This window comes from Nicotiana tabacum, chromosome 22 (genome assembly GCF_000715075.1).
Source record: "Nicotiana tabacum cultivar K326 chromosome 22, ASM71507v2, whole genome shotgun sequence".
Lineage (NCBI taxonomy): Eukaryota > Viridiplantae > Streptophyta > Magnoliopsida > Solanales > Solanaceae > Nicotiana > Nicotiana tabacum.
In genome coordinates this window covers 25,479,809-25,502,104 of record NC_134101.1, presented here as the reverse complement: position 1 = coordinate 25,502,104, position 22,296 = coordinate 25,479,809, and the positions used below count along the sequence as shown (strand labels likewise).

Genomic DNA, 22,296 nt, shown 5'->3' with positions numbered 1-22,296 from the left:
GTCCCAAAAGTAAATATGCGAGGAGATCTCCTGAGGTACCGCCTCGTAGTCTCAACAGTAAATATGCGAGGAGATTTCCCGAGGTACCACCTCGTAGTCTCAAATATAAATATACAGGGAGAACTCCCGAGGTACTGCCTCGTAGTCTCAAAAGTAAACACACAGCTCAAAACGATAAATATAATAGTTAACAACAAGAATCCTGCAGTTAAGACTGATAAAAATTAAGGAGAAACAGGAAATCAACTAGGCATACTGCACAGAGTTCAGATAAGCAGTTAAAGCACGTAGACATACGATATTAGACTAAGCAGGATAAATACACATGTTGGTATAACTCAATTAAGATGAAAACAGGTTACTACTCAAAAACATAATCGGGTTTTACAACAAATAGCTCGTGTACGCACTCATCACCTCACGTACACAGCACTCACATATCACAACAGTACCAAATCCTAAGGGAATTTCCCCCCACAAGGTTAGGAAAGCCACTTACTTCGAACCAAGCTCAATCAATCAGTAAGAATACTCTTTCCTCGATTATCTGACTTCGAATGGACCAAATCTAGCAGAAAATAATTATATACCATAAATACAACTATAATAGACCAATCTAATTAATGAAATCAAGACTTTAACACAAATATCGAAAATCATCCTAAAAAGTCGACCCGAGCCCACGTCTCGAAATCGGGTAAAAGTCACAAAATACGAACAACAATCAGTCACGAGTTCACTCATATCAAAATTATCCAAATCTGATTTCAAAATCCCAATCAAAACTCAAAAACTTAGTTGAAGAACTTCTCCCATTTCCCCCCAAATTTCTCAACCAAATTCCTTAATTAGATGATGAAATCAACTATAGATTAGTGTAATATAACCATAAACGAGTTATGAATCATTACCCCAAAGTTCTTTCTGAAAAATCCTTGAATTATCGCCTTAATCCGAGCTCTCAAAGTCCCAAAATTGAAAATGGGATAAAACCCTCGAACTTGGCCCTTTTCTGCCCAGCGATTTCGCATCCTCGAGATTCCAGTCGCACCTACGACGCCGCACCTGCGTAAATTCCATCGCAGGTGCGGAAATGACTTAAGGTAATTGGGACCGATTCTGCAATCAGGTGGTCGCACCTGCGTGTGCGCACCTACGGACAATGGTCCGCTTCTGCGGTCTTCCTTCGCGCCTGCGGTTCCTCTAGTGCATTTGCGGACATCGCAGATGCGGCATTTTCCTCGCACCTGCTACCCCTAACCAAACCTCCCAACTCCGCTTCTGTGCTCCTCGATTCGCGCATGCGTGTCCGCACCTGCGGCCAACCCCACCGCAGGTGCGATGACACCAGAAGTTGAAAAACTTCAGCATCTCTACAAGTCCAAATTTCGATCCGTTAGGTATCCGAAACTCACCCGAGGCCCCCCGGGATCTCAACCAAACATAGCAACAAGTCGTAAAACACCATACGAACTTAGTCAAGCCCTCAAATCATATCTAACAATGCTAAAAACGCGAATCACCCTCCAATTCAAACTTAATGAACTTTGAAACTTCAAGCTTCTACAACCGATGCTGAAACCTATCAAATCACGTCCGATTGACCTCAAATTTTGCACACAAGTGATATTCGACATTACGGACCTACTCCAATTTCCAGAATCGGAATTCGACCCCGATATTAAAAAGTCCACTTCCGGTCAAACTTCCCTAAAATTCAACTTTCGTCATTTCAAGCCTAAATCAGCTACAGACCTCCAATTCACATTCCAGACACGCTCCTAAGTCCAAAATCACCCAACAGAGCTAACAAAACTGACAAAACTCCATTCTGGAGCCTTCTTCACACAGTTCCAACCACGGTCAAAATCCTAAGACTTAAGCTTCCGTTTTAGGGACTAAGTATCCCAAATAACTCCGAAACCACAAACAAACCTCTCGGCAAGTCACATAAGCAGAAAAATATACGGGGGAAGCAGTAAATAGGGGACCAGGTCTATTACTCTCAAAATGACGGCCGGGTCATTACATCCTCCCCCTCTTAAAATAATCGTTCATCCTCGAACGAGTATAGAGACATACCTAAAGTGGTGAAAAGATGAGGATAACGGCTGCGCATATCATGCTCGGTCTCCCAAGTCGCCTCCTCGACCGGCTGACCCCCCACTGAACCTTCACGGAAGCAATGTCCTTTGACCTCAACTTTCAAACCTACCTATCTAAAATATCCATCGGCTCCTCAACATTAGATAAATCCTTATCCAATTGGTCTGAGCTGAAATCCAACACATGAGACGGATCGCCGTGATACTTCCGGAGCATAGAAACATGAATTACAGGATGAATTCCTGCTAGGTTGGAAGGCAAGGCAAGCTCATAATCAACCTCCCCAACACTCCGCAACACCTCGAATAGGCCAATAAACCTTGGGCTCAGCTTACCCTTTCTTCCGAACCTCATAACACCCTTCATGGGTAACACCCGGAGCAGGACCCGCTCTTCAACCATGAATGCAATATCGCAAACCTTCCGATCTGCATAACTCTTCTGTCTAGACTGGGCTGTGCGAAGTCGATCCTGAATCACCTTAACCTTCTCCAGAGCATCCTGGACCAAGTCTGTACCCAATAACCTAGCCTCGCCCGGCTCAAACCAACCCATTGGGGACCGACACCACCTACCATACAAAGCCTCAAATGGTGCCATCTGAATACTCGACTGATAACTATTTTAGTAGGCAAACTCCACGAGTGGAAAAAACTGATTCCAAGAACCTCCAAATTCCATCACACAATCATGGAGCATATCCTCCAGTATCTGAATAGTGCGCTCGGACTGTCTGTCCGTCTGAGGGTGAAATGTTGTGCTCAACTCTACTCGAGTACCCAAATCCTGTTGTACGGCCCTCCAGAACCGTGATGTAAACTGTGTGCCCCGGTCAGTGATAATTGATACCGGCACGCCCTGAAGCTTGACAATCTCGTGGATATAAATTCAGCCTATCCACAATCACTCAAACTGCATCAAACTTCCACTGAGTCCGTGGAAGCCCAACAATGAAATCCATAGTGATTCGTTCCCATTTCCACTCCAGAATCTCTAACTTTTGAAGCAATCCACCTGGCCCCTGGTGCTCATACTTTACATGCTAGCAATTTAGACACCGAGCTACGTACTCCACTATGTCCTTCTTCATTCTCCTCCACCAGTAAACCATGCAAACCATCTACATTGAGAACACATAGCCTGCCCTGCATCCTCAGTGCACCATCATCTCCAATAGCGACCTCCTTAGCATCACCGTGCTGAACCGTGTCCTTAAGGACAAATAGATGGGGGTCATCATACTGACGCTCCTTGATACGATCATAAAGAGAAGGCCGGGTGACCACACAAGCCAACACTCGACTCGAGAAATATCCAATCTCACAAACTGGATGGCTAAGGCCCGAACATCCAACGCCATAAGCCTCTCTACTGCTGGTAGATATGCTAAGCTCCCCAAACTCTCTGCCCGATGACTCAAAGCATCGTCCACCACATTAGCCTTCCCAGGATGGTATAAAATGGTGATATCATAATCCTTAAGCAGCTCGAACCACCTCCGCTGATGCAAGTTAAGATCCTTCTGTTTGAACAGATGTTGCAAACTCCGATGATTAGTGTAAATTTTACAAGGGACACCATACAAATAGTGCCGCCAAATCTTCAAGGCATGGAAAATAGCTGCTAACTCAAGGTCGTGGACAAGATAGTTCTTCTCATGCACCTTCAGCTGTCTGGATGCGTAGGCAATCACCTTACCATCCTGCATCAACACTATGCCGAGACAAATCCGCGACGCATCACAATATACAGTATGAGACCCCAAACCTGTAGGCAATACCAATACTGGGGCTGTAGTCAAAGCTGTCTTGAGCTTCTGATAGCTCTCCTCACACTCCTATGTCCACCTAAACAGAGCACCCTTCTGGGTCAGCCTGGTCATAGGTGCCACAATAGATGAGAAACCCTCTACAAATCGACGGTAATACCCCGGTTAACCAAGAAAACTCTGGATCTCCGTAGTTGAGGACGGTCTAGGACAACTCTGCACTGCTTCCACCTTATTCAGATCCACCTTGATCCCATCACTCGATACTACATGACCCAAGAATGCCACTGAGTCTAGCCAAAACTCACACTTTGAAAATTTTGCATATAACTCCTTTTCTCTCAAGGTCTGAAGCATAGTACTCAGGTACTGCTCATGATCCCCCGAGTCTAAGAGTACACCAGAATGTCGTCAATAAACACAATAACGAATGAGTCAAGATAGGGTCGGAACACACTGTGCATCAAGTGCATAAATGTTGTTGGGGCATTGGTCAGCCCAAATGACATCACAAGGAACTCGTAGTGACCATACCGAGTCCTGAAAGCAGTCTTCAAGATATCTGGCTCCCGAATCTTCAAATGATGGTAGCCTGAACGTAAGTCAATCTTTGAAAATACTCTGGCACCCTGTAACTGATCAAATAAGTCATCAATACGAGGCAATGGATACATGTTCTTCACTGTAACTTTGTTCAGCTAGTGGTAATCAATGCACATACGCACAGAACCATCCTTTTTCTTCACAAACAAGACAGGAGCGCCCCAAGGTGACACACGGGGCCGAATGAAGCCCTTATCAAGCAACTCCTGTAACTGCTCCTTCAACTCCTTCAACTCAGGAGGAGCCATACGATATGGAGGAATAGAGATGGGCTGAGTGCCCGTCAACAAATCAATGCCAAAGTCAATATCTCTGTTGGGCGGCATGCCTGGAAGATCAACTGGAAATACATCTGAAAAATCTTCACTACTGGGACTGACTCAACTGTAGAGGTATCAATACTGACATCTCTTACATAAGCTAGATATGCGTCACACCGATTCTCAACCATTCGTTGAGCCTTAAGAAATGAAATAACTCTGCTGGGAGTATACTCTAGGGTACCTTTCCACTCTAATCGCGGTAATCCTGGCATAGCCAGCATCATGGTTTTGGCGTGACAATCAAGAATAGCATGATGAAGCGATAACCAGTCCATGCCCAAAATAATCTCAAAGTCTACCATACTGAGCAATGATAAATTGACTCTGGTCTCAAAACCACTAAGAACAACCAAACACGACCGATACACACAGTCAACAACAATAGAATCTCCCATAGGTATAGACACATAAACAGGAAAACTCAAGGAATCATGGGCTATACCTAAATACGGAGCAAAATAAGAGGACACATAAGAATAAGTGGAGCCCGGGTCAAATAAAACCGACACATCTCTATGACAGACTGGAACAATACCTGTAATGATAGAGTCGGAAGCAACTGCCTCTGTACAAGCAGGGAGATCATAATATATGGCCTGGCCTCCCCCTCTAGGGCGACCTCGACCTCCCCGATCTCCACCTCGAGCTGGTAGAGCAGGTGGAGTAGTAGTTGGTGCTGTAATCATAGCTTGCGGACCCGGTAGAGTATGTTGTGCCTGAGAAATTTATGGAGGTGCACCCCTCCTAAGTCTGGGGAAATCCCTCACCATATGGAGAGTGTCGCCACACTCAAAACAAGCTCTCGGAGGGCGTGTCTACTGTGACTAGCTCGGGCCAGGTCTACTGGACTGACCGCTAAAAGCACCCAGTGCAGGAAGTGCACTAGATACTGGCGGTGCATAATAAGGCTGCTGGGGTCTAGAAAGGGCCGGAATACCACTGGCAGCTAGAAGTGCTAAATGAACGAGGCGGCACACATAACCCCTACCATGACGAATTGCAACTGGGGCACAAGTACCTCTTGGCCTCCCTCCCCTCTCTCTCCCGAGCAAGAATACCCTTCAATCTCCTAGCAATACTCACAACCTGCTGATAAGAAATATCTATCTCTAACTCCCAGGCCATGCTAAGTCTGATACTAGGGTGGAGTCCCTTAATAAACCGACGAACCCTCTCTTGAAGTGTGGAAACTAATGCTGGTGCATGTCGGGCCAAATCATTGAAGCAAACTGCATACTCTGACACAGTCATAGCACCCTGGTGCAACTGCTCAAACTCCACGTGCCATGCGTCTCTGATACTCTGGGGAACATACTCCCTCAAGAACAAGTCCGAGAATTGAGTCCATGTAAGTGAAGCTGCCTCAGTTGGACTACCCAACTCATAAGCATGCCACCACTGATAGGCTGTTCATCTGAGCTGGAATGTAGTAAAAAAAACCCACTCAACTCCGCTACACCCATAGTACAAAGAATACGGTGACAATTCTCCAGAAAACCCTGGGCATCCTCTGACGCCAATCCACTGAAGGTAAGAGGGTGGTACTTCTTGTACCTCTCAAAACTGAGCTGCTCTGCCTCAGAAACTACTGCCCTAACCTCGAGCTGAGCTGGAGCTACCGGCTGTATCAATATAATCTCTGGAACCTGGTCGACCTGAACCCGCTGCTCTAGAGTACCAGCGACGGGGGTCTATGCTCCTCCCCCGGCATGAGATGTGGCTGGAGCAAGTGGATTCAATCCAGCCTGAACTAAGGTGCTGAACATGCTCAGAAACTGGGCTAGAGTCTCCTGGAGTACTGGTGCAGCAACATGTACCTCAAGTGTCTGCCCTCTAGCTAGAGCTAAAGGGGGCTCCTCTGTAGCAGCTCGTGCAGGTGCTATGGCTGCACCACGTGGACGTCCTCGACCTCTACCCTGGCCCCGACCTCTCGTGGCTCTAGCAGGGTGTGCGGGAGCCTGGTCATCAGATCCGCATGTACGTGTCCTCACCATCTGTGAGAGAATAGAATACAGAAATTTAGAATTTCGAAGTCAACAATTTCGCACGATAAGGAATCAAAGAAGTGTAATTTTTCCTAATAGTTCCATAACCTCCCGAAGATAAATACAGCCGTCTCTGTACCGATCCGCAAGACTGTACTAAAATTGCTTGTGACTCACGACACCTATGAACCTAGAGCTCTAATACCAACTTGTCACGACCCAATTCTCCCTTCGTTAGACATCCTGATAGGCCTAGTCTCTACGACTAGGTAAGGCTAACAAAATGCGGAAATAAAAAAAATGGAAGTAAAACTTAACAACTAACTGCAACAGATAACTAAATAACTGGTAACAATGCCACTTGGCATATACAATAACCAACACTCTAGTAATACACAGTATTCCCAAAATCCGGAACATCATAAGTCACAAGCTACAGAAGGAAACTAGTCTCTCTATACACCAGAGTCTAATAAAAGAAGTACGGAAGGTAAATGACATAGGAGAGAATAGAGGGGGACTCCGAGGTCTGCGGACGTGACACATGTACCTTGAAGTCTCCATACTACAGCAAGCACTCTCAGCTAGTAGTGGGGCTGATAAGAAGGACCTGGATCTGCACAGAAAACTTGTGAAGAAAAGTAGCATGAGTACACCACAATGATACCTAGTAAGTACCAAGCCTAACCTCGGTAGAGTAGTGACGAGGTCAGGTCTGGGCCCTACTGGGATATAATAATAAGACAAATGATATATTAAAATGAAGTAAAATGGAGCAGTTAACAGAAAGTATTCACAAAGAAATAACAACACAACACAATGAGATAACAATATGGGTACTCCCGAGATACCGTCTCGTAGTCCCAAAAGTAAATATGCGAGGAGATCTCCCGAGATACCGCCTCTTAATCTCAAAAGTAAATATGCGAGGAGATCTCCTGAGGTACCGCCTCGTAGTCTCAAAAGAAAACAAACAGCTCAAAATAACAAATACAACAGTTAACAGCAAGAATCCTGCAGTTAAGATTGATAAAAATCAAGGAGAAACAGGATATCAACTAGGCATACTGCAGAGAGTTCAGATAAGCAGTTAAAGCAAGTAGACATGCGATATTAGACTAAGCAGGATAACTACACATGTTGGTATAACTCAACTAAGATAAAAACAGGTTACTACTCATAAAAATAATCGGTTTTTACAACAAATAGCCCGTGTACGCACTCGTCACATCACGTACACAGCGCTCACATATCACAACAGTACCAAATCCTAAGGGGATTTCCCCAACACAAGGTTAGGCAAGCCACTTACCTCGAACCAAGCTCAATTAATCAGTAAGAATGCTCTTTCCTCGATTATCCGACTCCAAATGGCCCAAATCTAGCCAAAACTAATTACATACCATAAATGCAACTATAATAGACCAATCTAATTAATGAAGTCAAGACTTTAACAAAATGTTTGAAAATCGTCCTAAAAAGTTGACCGGGCCCACGTCTCGAAATCAGGTAAAAGTCACAAAATATGAATACCCAATCAACCACGAGTTCACTCGTACCAAAATTATCCAAATCCGATATCAAAATCTCAATCAAAACTCAAAAACTTAGTTGAAGAACTTCTCCCATTTTCCCCAAGTTTCTCAACCAAATTCCTTAATTAGATGATGAAATCAACTATAGATTAGTGGAATATAATCATAAGTGAGTTAAGAATCATTAGCCAAAAATTCTCTCTGAAAAATCCTTGAATTATTGCCTTAATGCGAGCTCTCAAAGTCCCAAAATTGAAAATGGGATAAAACCCTCGAACTTGGCCCTTTTCTGCCTAACGATTTTGCATCTGCGGGCTTCCAGTGACACCTATGACACCACACCTGCGGAAATTCCATCGCAGGTGCGGAAATGACTTAAGGTAATTGGGACCGATTCTGCAATCAGGTGGCCGCACCTACGTATGCGCACCTGCGGACAATGGTCCACTTTTGCGATCTTCCTCCGCGCCTGCGGTTCCTCTAGCGCATCTGCAGACATCGCAGGTGCGGCATTTTCCTCGCACTTGCGACCCCTGTCCAAACCTCCCAACTCTGCTTTTGTTCTCCTCGATTTGCACATGCATGTCTGCACCTGCGGCTAACCCCACCGCAGGTGCGATGACACCAGAAGTTGAATAACTTCAGCAGCTACACAAGTCCTAATTTCGATCCGTTAGGCATCCGAAACTCGCCCGAGGCCCACCGGAACCTCAACAAAACATACCAACAAGTCCTAAAACACCATACGAACTTACTCGAGCCCTCAAATCACGTCAAACAACGCTAAAAACATGAATCACCCTCCAATTCAAACTTAATGAACTTTGAAACTTTAAGCTTCTACAACTGACGCCGAAACCTATCAAATCACGTCCGATTGACCTTAAATTTTGTACACAAGTCATATTTGACATTACGGACCTAGTCCAACTTTTGGAATCAGAATGCGACCCCGATATCAAAAAGTCCACTTCCAGTCAAACTTCCCAAAAATTCAACTTTAGTCATTTCAAGCCTAAATCAGCTACATACCTCCAATTCACATTTCGGACACACTCCTAAGTCCAAAATCACCCAACGAAGCTAACGGAACCAACGAAACTCCATTCCGGAGTCGTCTTCACACAGTTCCAACTACGGTCAAAATCCTAAGACTTAAGCTTCCGTTTTAGAGACTAAGTGTCTCAAATCACTCCGAAACCACAAACAAAGCCCCATGGCAAGTCACATAAGCATAAAAAGATACGGGGGAAGCAGTAAATAGGGGATCGGGGAAATTACTCTCAAAGGACCGTCCAAGTCGTTAAAAATTAGCAGGAAAAGGTAAGGCAAATATAAAATATAAAATTAGACCAATGATGATGAGTATAACAGAATAAAATAATTTAATTAATATGTGACAATGATCTACACAATTTAAAGCCAGAATTTTCCATATTTATCCTGTGTACACACTCGTCACCTCACGTACACGGCTTTCAACACATCACATTTATCGTAACAATACCAATCCTAATGGGAATTTCCCCCACACAAGTTTACACAAGTCACTTACCTCAAACCAAAAATCCACTCAAAGCTCACCACGGCTTTGCCTTTTGAATTTGTCTCCAAACCAATCAAACCTAGTAATTTATTTACCAACAATTCAATTTGAGCTTTAGAAATTATTCACAATTTGACAGAGACTTAATTTAAGTTATTTTCGGAAACGTCAACTAAAAGTCAACATGGGGTCCACTTTTTGGAATCCGACAAAAAATCACGGAATCCAAACACCCATTACGATACGAGTTCAACCATATAAAAGTTATCAAATTCCGACATCAGATTGTCTTTCACATCTTCATTTTATATTTTTGGAAGATTTTACAAAAAAAATGATTTTCTTCAATTAAATTTACGGATTCATGATGTAAATAAGTATGGGATCATGATATATAAATGATTTAGGATAAAGAACACTTACCTAGTTCAAATTTGTGAAAACCCCCTCTGAAAATCGCCCAAACCGAGCTCCCCACTCTATTTTTGTTAAAAATGGCAAAACTCCCCGTTTATAGGGGTTTTATGTCTGTAGCGCCACATGTGGCATGGGGCGCTGCCAGTGGGGCCATTTCCAGAACTCCAAAAGTCCCAGCTCTAGAGATAGCGCCCCATGCTACCCTGGACGCTGGAGACGGGAAATCGTTTCCGACACGGAAATGGGCATAACTCTCTCATACGATGTCTGAATTTGACGATTCGTTTTGCTATGGATCCGAAAATTCAATACGGATCTAATGCTTCAATAAAAACCGAATTTGGAGTTCATTTTCTTAATGTGATACCACTTATTCTTGAAGAAAGGACGTCAAAACATTCTAGAAATATCCAAATTAAATTTCTTTAACCATCTGAAATCCATCTGAGGCCCACGGGACCTCAACCAAATATACCAACCACTCCTAAAATATCATACGAACTTAGTTGAGCCCTTAAATCAAATCAAACAACGTGAAAAATATGAATTTCGTATCTATTCAAGCCTAACGAACTTTAAAACTTTAAACTTTTACATCCGACGCTGAAACCTATCAAATCAAGTCTGATGGACCTCAAATTTTGCACACAAGTCACAATTGACATTAAGGACCTACTCCAACTTTCAGAATCGGAATCCGACCCCGATATCAAAAAGTCCAGTCCCAGTCAAACTTCCCAAAATTCAACAAATTTCCAACGTTTGCCAATTGACCCTAAAATGTCCTACAAACCTCCAATTCAACATCCGTACACACTCCTAATTCCAAAATCATCATACGAAACTATTGGAATTATCAAAACTCTATTCCAAGGTTGTTTACTCATAAGTCAACATCCGGTCAACTATTTCCACTTAAGCTTTAAATATTGGAACTAAGTATTCCAATTCATTCCAAAACTTTACCGGACCCGAACCAATTGCCTCGACAAGTCACATAACAACTGCAAGGCACGAATAGAGCAGTAAATGGGGAAACAGGGCTGTAATACTCAAAACAATCGGCCGAGTTATTACATCCTCCCCTTCTTAAATAAACGTTCGTCCTCGAACGAGTATAGAGACATACCTGAAGTGGTGAAAAGATGAGAATAATAGCTACACATATCATGCTCTGTCTCCCAAGTCACCTCCTCGACTGGATGACCCCTCCACTGATCTTTTACTGAAGCAATGTTCTTTGACCTCAACTTCCGAACTTGCCTGTCCAAAATGCCCACTGGCTCCTCAACATAAGATAGATCCTTGTCCAACTGGACTGAGCTGAAGTCTAACACATGAGACGGATTGCCGTGATACTTTCGGAGCATGGAAACATGGAAAACTGGATGTACTGCTGAGATACTAAGTTGTAGTACAAGTCTGTAAGCCACCTCTCCAACCATCTCAAGGATCTCAAAAAGTCCGATATACCTAGGGCTCAACTTACCATTCTTACTGAACCTCATAACACCCTTCATGGGCGAAACCCAGAGCAAGACCCGCTCCACAACCATGAATGCAATGTCGTGAACCTTCCGATCCGCATAACTCTTCTGTCTGGACTGGGCTGTACAAAGTCGATCCTGAATCAATTTAACCTTTTCCAAAGCATCCTGAACCAAATCTGTACCCAATAGCCTAGCTTCGCCTGGCTCAAACCAACCCACTGGAGACCGTCATCGCCTACCATTCAAAGCCTCATACGATGCCATCTGAATGCTCGACAGATAACTGTTGTTGTAGGCAAACTCCATCAGCGGCAAGAACTGATCCCAAGCACCCCCAAAATCCATCACATACGCACAAAGCATATCCTCGAATATCTGAATAGTGCACTGGGACTGTCCGTCCATTTGAGGGTGAAATGATGTACTCAACTCCACCCGAGTATCCAACTCACGTTACACGGCTCTCCAGAACCATGATGTAAACTGCGCACCCCGGTCAAAGATGATAGATACTGGTATGCCATGAATCGTGACAATCTCGCGAATATAGACCTGAGCCAGCTGCTTCGAAGAGTAAGTAGTAACCAGAGGAATGAAATGAGTTGACTTGGTCAATCTATCCACAATCACCCAAAGTGCATCGAACTTCCTCTAAGTACATGGGAGCCCAACAACGAAATCCATAGTGATCCGCTCCAATTTTCACTCTGGAATCTCTAACTTCTAAAGCAATCCACCCGGTCGCTGATGCTCATACTTCACCTGCTGACAATTTAGGCACCGAGCAACATAATCCACTATGTCTTTCTTCATCCGCCTCCACCAATAGTGCTTCCTCAAATCTGATACATCTTCGTGGCACCTAGATGAATATAGTACCGAGAACTGTGAGCCTCTTAGAGAATCAACTCACGTAAACCATCTACATTAGGCACACATAGTCTGCCCTGCATCCGTAATAGACAGTAATCTTCAATAATGACTTCCTTGGCATCGCCGTGCTGAACCATATCCTTGAGGACAAGCAGATGGGGGTCATCATACTGACGCTTCCTGATGCGGTCATAAAGAGAAGACTGAGAAATGACGTAGGCCAAAACTCAGCTCGGCTCGAAAACATCCAATCTAACTAACTGGTTGGCCAAGGCCTTAACATCCAAGGCTAAAGGATCCTCTACTACTGGTAGATATGCTAAGCTGCCCAAACTCTCTTCCTTGCGACTCAAGGCATCAACCACCAGATTTGCCTTTCCGGGATGATATAAAATGGTGATATCATAATCTTTAAGCAACTCCAACCACCTCCGCTGCCGCAAGTTAAGCTCCTTCTATTTAAATAGATGTTGTATACTCCGATGATCGGTGTAGACCTCACAAGGGACACTATATAAATAGTGCCGCCAGATCTTCAAGGCATGAACAATAGCCGCTAACTTAAGGTCGTGGACCGAATAATTCTTCTCATGTACCTTTAACTGTCTGGACGTATATACAATTACCCTATCGTCTTGCATCAACACTTCACCGATACCAATATGCGACGCATCATAATACACCGTATAAGACCCTAAACCTGTAGGCAACACCAATACTGGGGTTGCAGTCAAATCTGTCTTGAGCTTTTGAAAGTTCTCCTCACATTCCTCGGTCCACTTGAACGGAGAACCCTTCTGGGTTAATTTAGTCATATGTGTAACAATAGAAGAGAAACCCTCTACAAATCAGCGATAATACCCTGCCAAGCCAAGAAAACTCCGGATCTCCGTTGCTGCGGACGGTCTGGACCAACTCTGCACTGCCTCAATCTTCTTCGGATCTACCTTGATTCCCTCGCACAAAACTATATGACCCAAGAATGTCACTGAATCTAGCCATAATTCACACTTTGAAAATTTTGCATATACATTCTTTTCTCTCAAAGTCTAAAGCATAGTCCTTGGGTGCTGCTCATGATCCTCTCGACTTCAGGAGTACACCAGAATGTCGTCAATAAACACAATGACGAATGAATCAAGATAGAGTTGAAATTCACTGTTCATCAAATACATAAATGTTGCGGCGTTGGTCAACCCAAATGAAATTACAAGGAATTCATACTGACCATACCGAGTCCTGAAAGAGGTCTTCGGGATATCTGGCTCCCGAATCTTCAACTGATGATAGCCTGAACACAAGTCAATCTTAGAGAACACCCTAACACCCTGAAGTTGATCAAATAGGTCATTAATGCGAAGCAATGGGTACTTGTTCTTCACTGTAACCTTTTTCAACTGTCGATAATCAATACATATACGCATGGAACCATCTTTCTTCTTTACGAACAAGACTGGAGCACCTCAAGGCGATACACTAGGCCGAACAAAACCCTTATCAAGCAACTCCTGTAACTGCTCTTTTAATTCCTTCAATTCTGTTGGGGCCATACGATATGGTGGAATAGAAATGGGCTGAGTGCCCGGTAACAAATCAATACCAAAGTCAATATCCTTGTCGGGTGGCATACCCGGAATATCCGCTAGAAATACATCTGAAAAATCCCTTACTACCGGAATAGACTCCACGGTAAGAGTATCAACACTAGCATCTCTCACATAGGCCAGATACGCATCACACCCCTTCTCAACCATTCGTTGAGCCTTAAGAAATGAAACAACCCTGCTAGGAACGTAATCTAAGGTACCTCTCCACTCTAGCCGCGGTAGACCTGGCATAGCCAACGTCACCATTTTGGCATGACAGTCAAGGATAGCGTGATAGGGCGACAACCAGTCCATGCCCAAAATAACATCGAAATCCACCATACTGAGTTATAATTAATCAGCTCTAATCTCAAAACCACTGATAATAATCAAACATGACCGATACACGTAGTCAACGATAATAGAATCACCGATGAGTGTAGATACATAAACAGAAGAACTCAAAGAATCACGTGATACGCCCAAATACGGAGCAAAATAAGATGATGCATAAGAATAAGTGGAGCCTGGATCAAATAAAAATGATGCATCTCTGTGATAGATCAGAACAATACCTGTGATAACAGAATTGGATGCAACTACCTTGGTCCTAGCAGGAAGGGCATAATATCTGACCTGACCTCCCCCTCTAGGGCGACCTCTACCTGTCCGACCTCCACCTCTAGCTGGTTGTGCAGGTGGAGTGGCAATTGGTGCAGTAATCATGGCCCGAGAATCCTAAGGGCCCCACGGAATAGGTAGGGATTTCAAAATCTATAGAGGTGAACCCCTCCTAAATCTGGGGCAATCTTTCATAATATGACGAGTTTCACCACACTCAAAATAAGCCCTCGGAGGGCGTGGTTGCTGGGACTGGCTTGGGCCTAATCGGATGGACTGACCGCTGAAAGCACCCCATGCAGGAGGTACAGTAGACACTGGCGGTGCATAATAGGGAACCTGAGGTCTGGGAGTAGCCGGAATACTGCTGGAAGCTGGAAGTGCTGAATGAATAGGACGGCTCATATAGCCTCTACCATGACGGGCTGCAACTGGGGCACGAGAACTGTTATACGTTCCAGAATCCCGAGGCCTCTTAGTTTCCCTACCTTCTCTCTTTCGGGTCCGCATACCCTCCAATCTCCTAGCGATTGCCACTAACTGTTGGTATGCGATGTCCATCTCCAGCTCTCGAGCCATACTGAATCTGATACTAGGGTGAAGCCCCTCAATAAATTGACAAACACGCTCTCTGACAGTAGAAACTAGGGCAGGTGCATGCCTAGATAAATCACTGAACCAGACTGTATACTTCGATACTGTCATAGAGCCCTGGCACAACTTCTCAAACTCTGCGCCATACATCTCTGAGACTCTGAGGAACATACTTCCTCGAGAACATATCTGACAATTGAGTCCAAGTGAAGCTGCCTCAGTCGGACCATCCAACGTGTATGCTCGCCACCACTGGTAGGCCGCTCCTCTAAGCTAGAATACAGTGAAAGAAACCCCACTAGTCTCCGCAATACCTATAGTATGGAGGATATGATGGCACTCCTCAAGAAAATCATGTGCATCCTCTGGCACCAAACCCTGAAAGTGGGAGGGTGGTACTTCTTGTACCTCTTGAGCCTGAGCTGCTCCCCCTCAGAAACTGCTGCCCCAACATCGGGCCGAACTGGGACAACTGGTTGCACTAGTATAAACTTTGGGGCATGGTCAACCTAGGCCCGTGGTTCTGGGGTACAGGCGGCAAGAGTTTGTGCTCCTCCCCCGGCCTGAGATGTGGCAGGAGCTAGTGGGATCAACCCTGCCTAAACTAGAGTGCAAAACATGCTCAAAACCTAGACAAGAGTCTCCTGAAGTGCAGGGGTAGTAACAGGCGTCTCTGGTGCTTGCTCTCCAGCTGGAGCTACTGGTGGCTCCTCTACAGCAACTCGTACAAGTGCTCTGGCTGTACCACGTGGTCTTCCTCAGCCTCTGGCTCGGCCTCTGCCCCGACCCTGGCCTCGTGCGGCTCCAACTAGGGGCGCGAGTGTCTGATCATCGGATCTAGTTGTGCGTGTCCACACCATCTGTGAGAGAATAGAAAGATAATGGTTTAGAATTTTGAAGTCAACAAATGTGCACGATAAGGAATCAAAGAAGTAAAGCTTTTTCCTAACAGTTCCATAGCCTCCTGAAGATAAGTACATACATCTCCGTACCGATCTGCGAGACTCTACTAAACCTGCTTGTGACTCATAACACCTATGAACCTAGTGCTCTAATACCAACTTGTCACGATCCCAATTTCTCTCAGTAGGATGTCGTGATGGCACCTAGTCTCTAAGACTATGTAAGCCTATCAATTATGCGGAATAACGGAATCTAAGACCGAAACCCAAACCTCAACATATGAAATAAATAAATAAAAACTATAATTCAAAATAGTTACAACTCCCAAAACTCGGTAGAAATAAGTCACAAGCTTCTAAAGGAAATACTAAGTGTCTCTATACATGAGAGTCTAAAGAGAATAAGGAAAATAACATAATAAGGATAGAGGGGGGACTCCGAGGTCTGTGAAAGCTGGCAGGTATACCTTAAAGTCTCCGCGTGCGGACTAGCTCAGTGACACCTGGTCTGGTAGAAAGTACCTGGATCTGCACAAAACAAATGTGCAGAAGCGTAGTATGAGTACACCACAGCGGTACCCAGTAAGTGCCAAGCCTAACCTCGGTAGAGTAGTGACGAGGTCAGGTCAGGGCCCTACTAGAATAAGAAGGAAGCAAGGCAGAAGATATAACAATATAATAAAATGACGGAGAATTTAAACAACGAGAAGTTACAGAAAAGTGAAATGCACAGAATAAGGGAAAATAATACATCACCGAAGAAAAACAGTAATTTACATATTTAGGAAAAAACAAAACAATCAAGACAACTACATCAACGGAAAAATATCAACAAGGGCACTCCCGAGGTGCCGCCTCGTAGTCCCAGATCATTAATAAATTCACAATGTTTCTTTTCCTTATATCACCGCGGGAGCCTTCACAATTAGTTTTTTAAAAAATATTTTTTTCGAAATAGCATCCTGCGTTTCAGCCCACCTTATCACACCGCATGGCTTCTAGTAGTTTCCCTACTAGCCACGCGTATCAAGCCACCTTATCTCACCGCATGCGTTTCAACACCCAGACCTTATACCACCGCATGCGTATCAATATCACAATATAACAAAATTCGCACCTCAATTGCCCAAATATTTCAACTTGCCAAAAATAAATCAACAATATTATTTTCCACAATAAGGAGCTCACATCTCAATCACAATGTATTCAAAAATCTCAACAAAATATTCGGGAGTGAATAACTCAACAAAATAATATTTTATAATTTAACATTTTGCCTCAATACCAAATTTCAATGTCAGATAATTCATACTTTTAATAATTCGCTTAAGAAATTCAACTTTCAAATAATGAGCACGGAATAAAAGAAATAAAGTTTTAATAAAGCAGGTAAAGCAATTAGCATGAAAAGGTAAGGCAAATGTAAAATATAAAAGTAGACAAATGATGATGAGTATAACAAGATAAAATACTTTAATTAATATGTGACCGAGATCTACTCAATTTAAAGCCATAATTCTCCATATTTAGCCCGTGTACACACTCGTCACCTCGCGTACACGGCTTTCAACACATCACATTTATCATAACAATACCAATCCAAAGGGAAAGTTCCCCCATATAAGGTTAGACAAGTCACTTATCTCAAACCAAAAATCCACTCAAAGCTCAACCACGGCTTTGCCTTTCGAATTTTTCTCCAAACCTAGCACTTTATTTACCAATAATTCAATTTGAGCTTTAGAAATTATTCACAATTCGACAGAGACTTAATTTAAGTCATTTTTGGAAAAGTCAACTAAATATCAACATGGGGACCACTTTTCAGAACCCGACAAAAAATTACGAAATCCAAACACCCATTCCGATACGAGTTCAACCATACAAAAATTATCAAATTCCGACATCGGATTGCCTTTCAAATCTTCATTTTACATTTTTGGAAGATTTTACAAAAAATCTGATTTTCTTCAATTAAATTCACGGATTCATGATGTAAATAAGTATGGGATCATGATATATAAATGATTTAGGATAAAGAATACTTACCTAGTTCAAATTTGTGAAAACCCTCTGTGAATATCGCCTAAACCGAGCTCCCCACTCTATTTTTGTTAAAAATGGCAAAACTCCCTGTTTATAGGGGTTTTATGTCTGTAGCGCCACAGGTGGCGTGGGGCGCTGCCTGTGACGCCATTTCTAGAACTCCAAAAGTCTCAGCGCCAGGGATAGCGCCCCACGCTACCATGGACGCTCGCGGCGGGAAATCTTTTCCTACACAGAAATGGGCATATCTCTCTCATACAATATCCGAATTAGACGATTCTTTTTTCTATGGCTCCGAAATTTCAATACGGGTCTAATACTTCAATAAAAAGGAATTTGAAGTTCATTTGATTAATGTGATACCACTTATTCTTGAAGAAACGATGTCGAAACATTCTACAAATATCCAAATTAAATTCCGTTAACTATCCCAAATCCACCCGAGGCTCCCGGGACCTCAACCAAATTAACCAACCAGTCCTAAAACATCATACGAACTTAATTGAGCCCTTAAAGCACATCAAAAAATGCTAAAAATATGAATTTCACATCGATTCAAGCCTAATGAACTTTAAAACTTCAAACTTCTACATAGGACACCGAAACCTATCAAATCTAGTCTGATTGACCTCAACTTTTACACATAAGTCATAATTGAAATTACGGAATACTCCAACTTCCGAAATCGAAATCCGACTCCGATATCAAAAAGTCCACTCCTGGTCAAACTTTCCAAAATTCATCAAATTTTCAACTTTCGCCAATTGACGCTAAAATATCCTACGGACCTCCAATTCAACATCAGGACACACTCCTAAGTCCAAAATTGCCATACAGAGCTATTGGAATCATCAAAACTCTATTTCGATGTCGTTTACATATAAGTCAACATTCGGTCAACTATTTTCAGTTAAGTTTTAAACCTTGGAACTAAGTGTTCCAATTCATTAAAAAACTTTACCGGACCCGACCAATTACCCCGGCAAGTCACATAACAACTGCAAAGCACGAATTGAGCAGTAAATGGGGAAACGAAGTTGTAATACTCAAAATGACCGTATATATATATATATATATATATATATATATATATATATATATATATATATATATATAGAGAGAGAGAGAGAGAGAGAGAGAGAGAGAGAGAGAGAGAGAGAGAGAGAAAGCAAAAAAAATAAAAACTTGCAACATATACCATAAAGAGCATAGATGATTCAAGGACACTCAATAAGACAGTTTATCTTAGGCATCCTAAAAACATACTTTCCCAAAGAGAGGTTGTTCAAATTTGGGAAAAACCGATTAGTAAGGAGCTTAAAAAATCAACTCTTTCCAAAGAAGAATTTTTGGCTCCTATGAAGGGTAAGAACCAAAATTAAATCGAACTATGTTATTTATTTTCTATTATTAAGATATAAATCTTTGAACTACACTGAAAAGTACTATAAGTTGTTAATTCCCCATTTATCAAAAGCGTGAGCACCTAATTTTTGACTATATTTGAATTTTTATCACCTTCTACTATGTAAATATTTTTAGAAATTTAAAATATATTTTTAGCCTTGTTACACTTTTTTATATATATAGGGTAAAAATTAAAAATAATTTCAAAGGTCAATTATTACTATTACTATTATTTTTATTTTTATCTTTATTTTTAAATAAAATAAATTAAAACAAACGAAAAACAATTAAAAAGATTTTACATTTTGGATGGGAATAAAGAATAGGAAAAGTAGAAGTGTGGAATTAAAAAGTAAAAGTAAAAGTAAAAGTAGGTGAAATTTTTTTTTTTTAAAAAGTAAAATAAAGTGGAAAATTAAAAAAATAAAAGTAAAAGAAAGTGGAAAATTAAAAAATAAAAGTAAAAGAATGTGAAAATTTAAAAAATGAAAAGTAAAAGAAAGTTGAAATTAAAAAATAAAAGTAAAGGTAGGTGAAAATTAAAAAAAAAGTAAAAGAAAGTGAAAATTAAAAAAAAAAAAAGAAAAGTAAAATAAGTGGAAATTAAAAAAAATAGAAAAGTAAAATAAGTGAAAAATAAAAAAAGAAAAGTAAAAAAATAGGAAAATTAAAAAAATAAAAGTAAAGGAAAGTGGGAATTATTTTTTTATAAAAAGAAGAAAAGTGAGAAGTGAAAATTCTTTTTAATTAAAAAAAAATTAAAAATTAAAATAAAAATCTAAAAACATTCCGATTTTTTTCTATAAATAGAAGAGAAATGTGAGGAGAAAAGAGGGGAAGAAAGAGAAAAAAAGAAGGGAGGAGGGAATTGAGAGAAATTATTTTTCTTCTTCTACGCTAAGGGAATTTCTACTTGTGTCATTCTTTCTTCGTCTTTCTTTCGAAAAATCCAGTAATTCATCACCCAAAACCCACTTTAATTGGAAGAACTCTTTAACCCATAATAATCCATAATACATATCGTTTTGGGGTGTATAAAAGGGGTGTGACAGCTCTGGCGACTCCGCTGGGGAACCACGAGCATTCGATCTTGTGCATTGACTTTATTTGGCTTTATTAATTTTTGTATATTCCGTGATTTATTTTGGGCTAATATGCTACTTGTCCGCTTTTTACAGCTTTGATATTGTTGAAATGTACATATAAATTATTTTCTCATGCACCCCTCTGAGTCTTCTTGAAATTAAAATTGGGCATTTGCTTGACATAGCCCCCTTTCTTTGAGATACCCGAGGTGTTTGCCACCCGATGAATGATTTTTAGTCACACATAGTTTAGGCGGGGAGCGCAATCAGCTAAGCCGGAAAGCAATGCTACCGGTACGCTGACTCTCCCCGGCTCAAGTTGTCCGCTCGAGTAAGCAATTCTAGGTACCTTCTCCACCATGATTTAAACCTAGAAGAACAAACCTCATGCCTGATATCCCTGGTAGGTTCGCTTTATTTTCATCCCATGCATTTGACTTAGCGAAATTCGGCACATGGGCTTGGTCCGTATAAGACATGTATCCTCTTTGAGACCATCATGTCCACTTATGTGCTACTTGCTACGTCATTTGGAAGGCTTGCTTGTAGTGTTGACCGACTTTAGAAAATTAGTTGAGCGAAAAAATAAAAAATAAAATAAAATAAAAAAAACATTCTCCTAGTTTAGTACAAATAATCTTTTTTACTAAAGGGTGTAAAGATTAATTTTCATAAAAATTAAAAGGGAACATAGTCGGTTTGACCGTACTACTCGGGTCTGATTCTCACCGGATGTGAGATACGTAGGCAAACCTTATCGGTTCCAGCCCAAATTGTTTTAAAACAAATCCAAACATATTGTCCTTTAATCCCTTCTTTAGAAGTGTTTCCTTAGAAAATCCCAAATAAAAAAAATCTTTCTTTTTATAAGTCTTTCATTCGAAAAGAAAATCAAATCAAAATCCAAAAATATATTTTTCTTTATCTTCTCTAGAAGTCTTTCCGAAAAAAGAAAAAAAAATCAAAGTTCCAAAAAAAAAAAGAAGCGAAAACCAAAAATATTTTCTTTCTTCTTATTAGTCTTTCTTTCGAAAATTAAAATAAATCCAAAATTTAAAAAAAAGAGTTAGTTTATTTACTTTATTCCTAATCTTCCCGAACTACGCAAGATCTGATTCATACGACATCATGATACGTGGGCAATCCCTATCGGATTCGATCATATCCATTCAATAAATTGAGTGGAAAAAAAAGAGTGACAAAATAACAAAGAAAACAAAAAGGCAAAAAAAAAAGAAAGCAAGTGTGAAAAATCCAAAAAGTGAACTTTGTGTCGAGTGTGACAAAGAAGACGGCGAAAAGTTTCTGTGAATATACTGTCAAATGGCGCGAACAAGCCGCCAGGGTAAAGGCTCAAATGGATGAAGCAGAAATAGTTACGGTCTTCCAACAGGCCCAAGAGGCAGACT

At 41.6% G+C, this 22,296-nt stretch overlaps 1 pseudogene; it reads left to right on the top strand.

Annotated features, from left to right (window-relative positions):
- LOC142175753 (bifunctional pinoresinol-lariciresinol reductase-like) overlaps nucleotides 1–22,296 on the top strand; it is a 37,826-nt pseudogene that overhangs the window by 7,700 nt on the left and 7,830 nt on the right.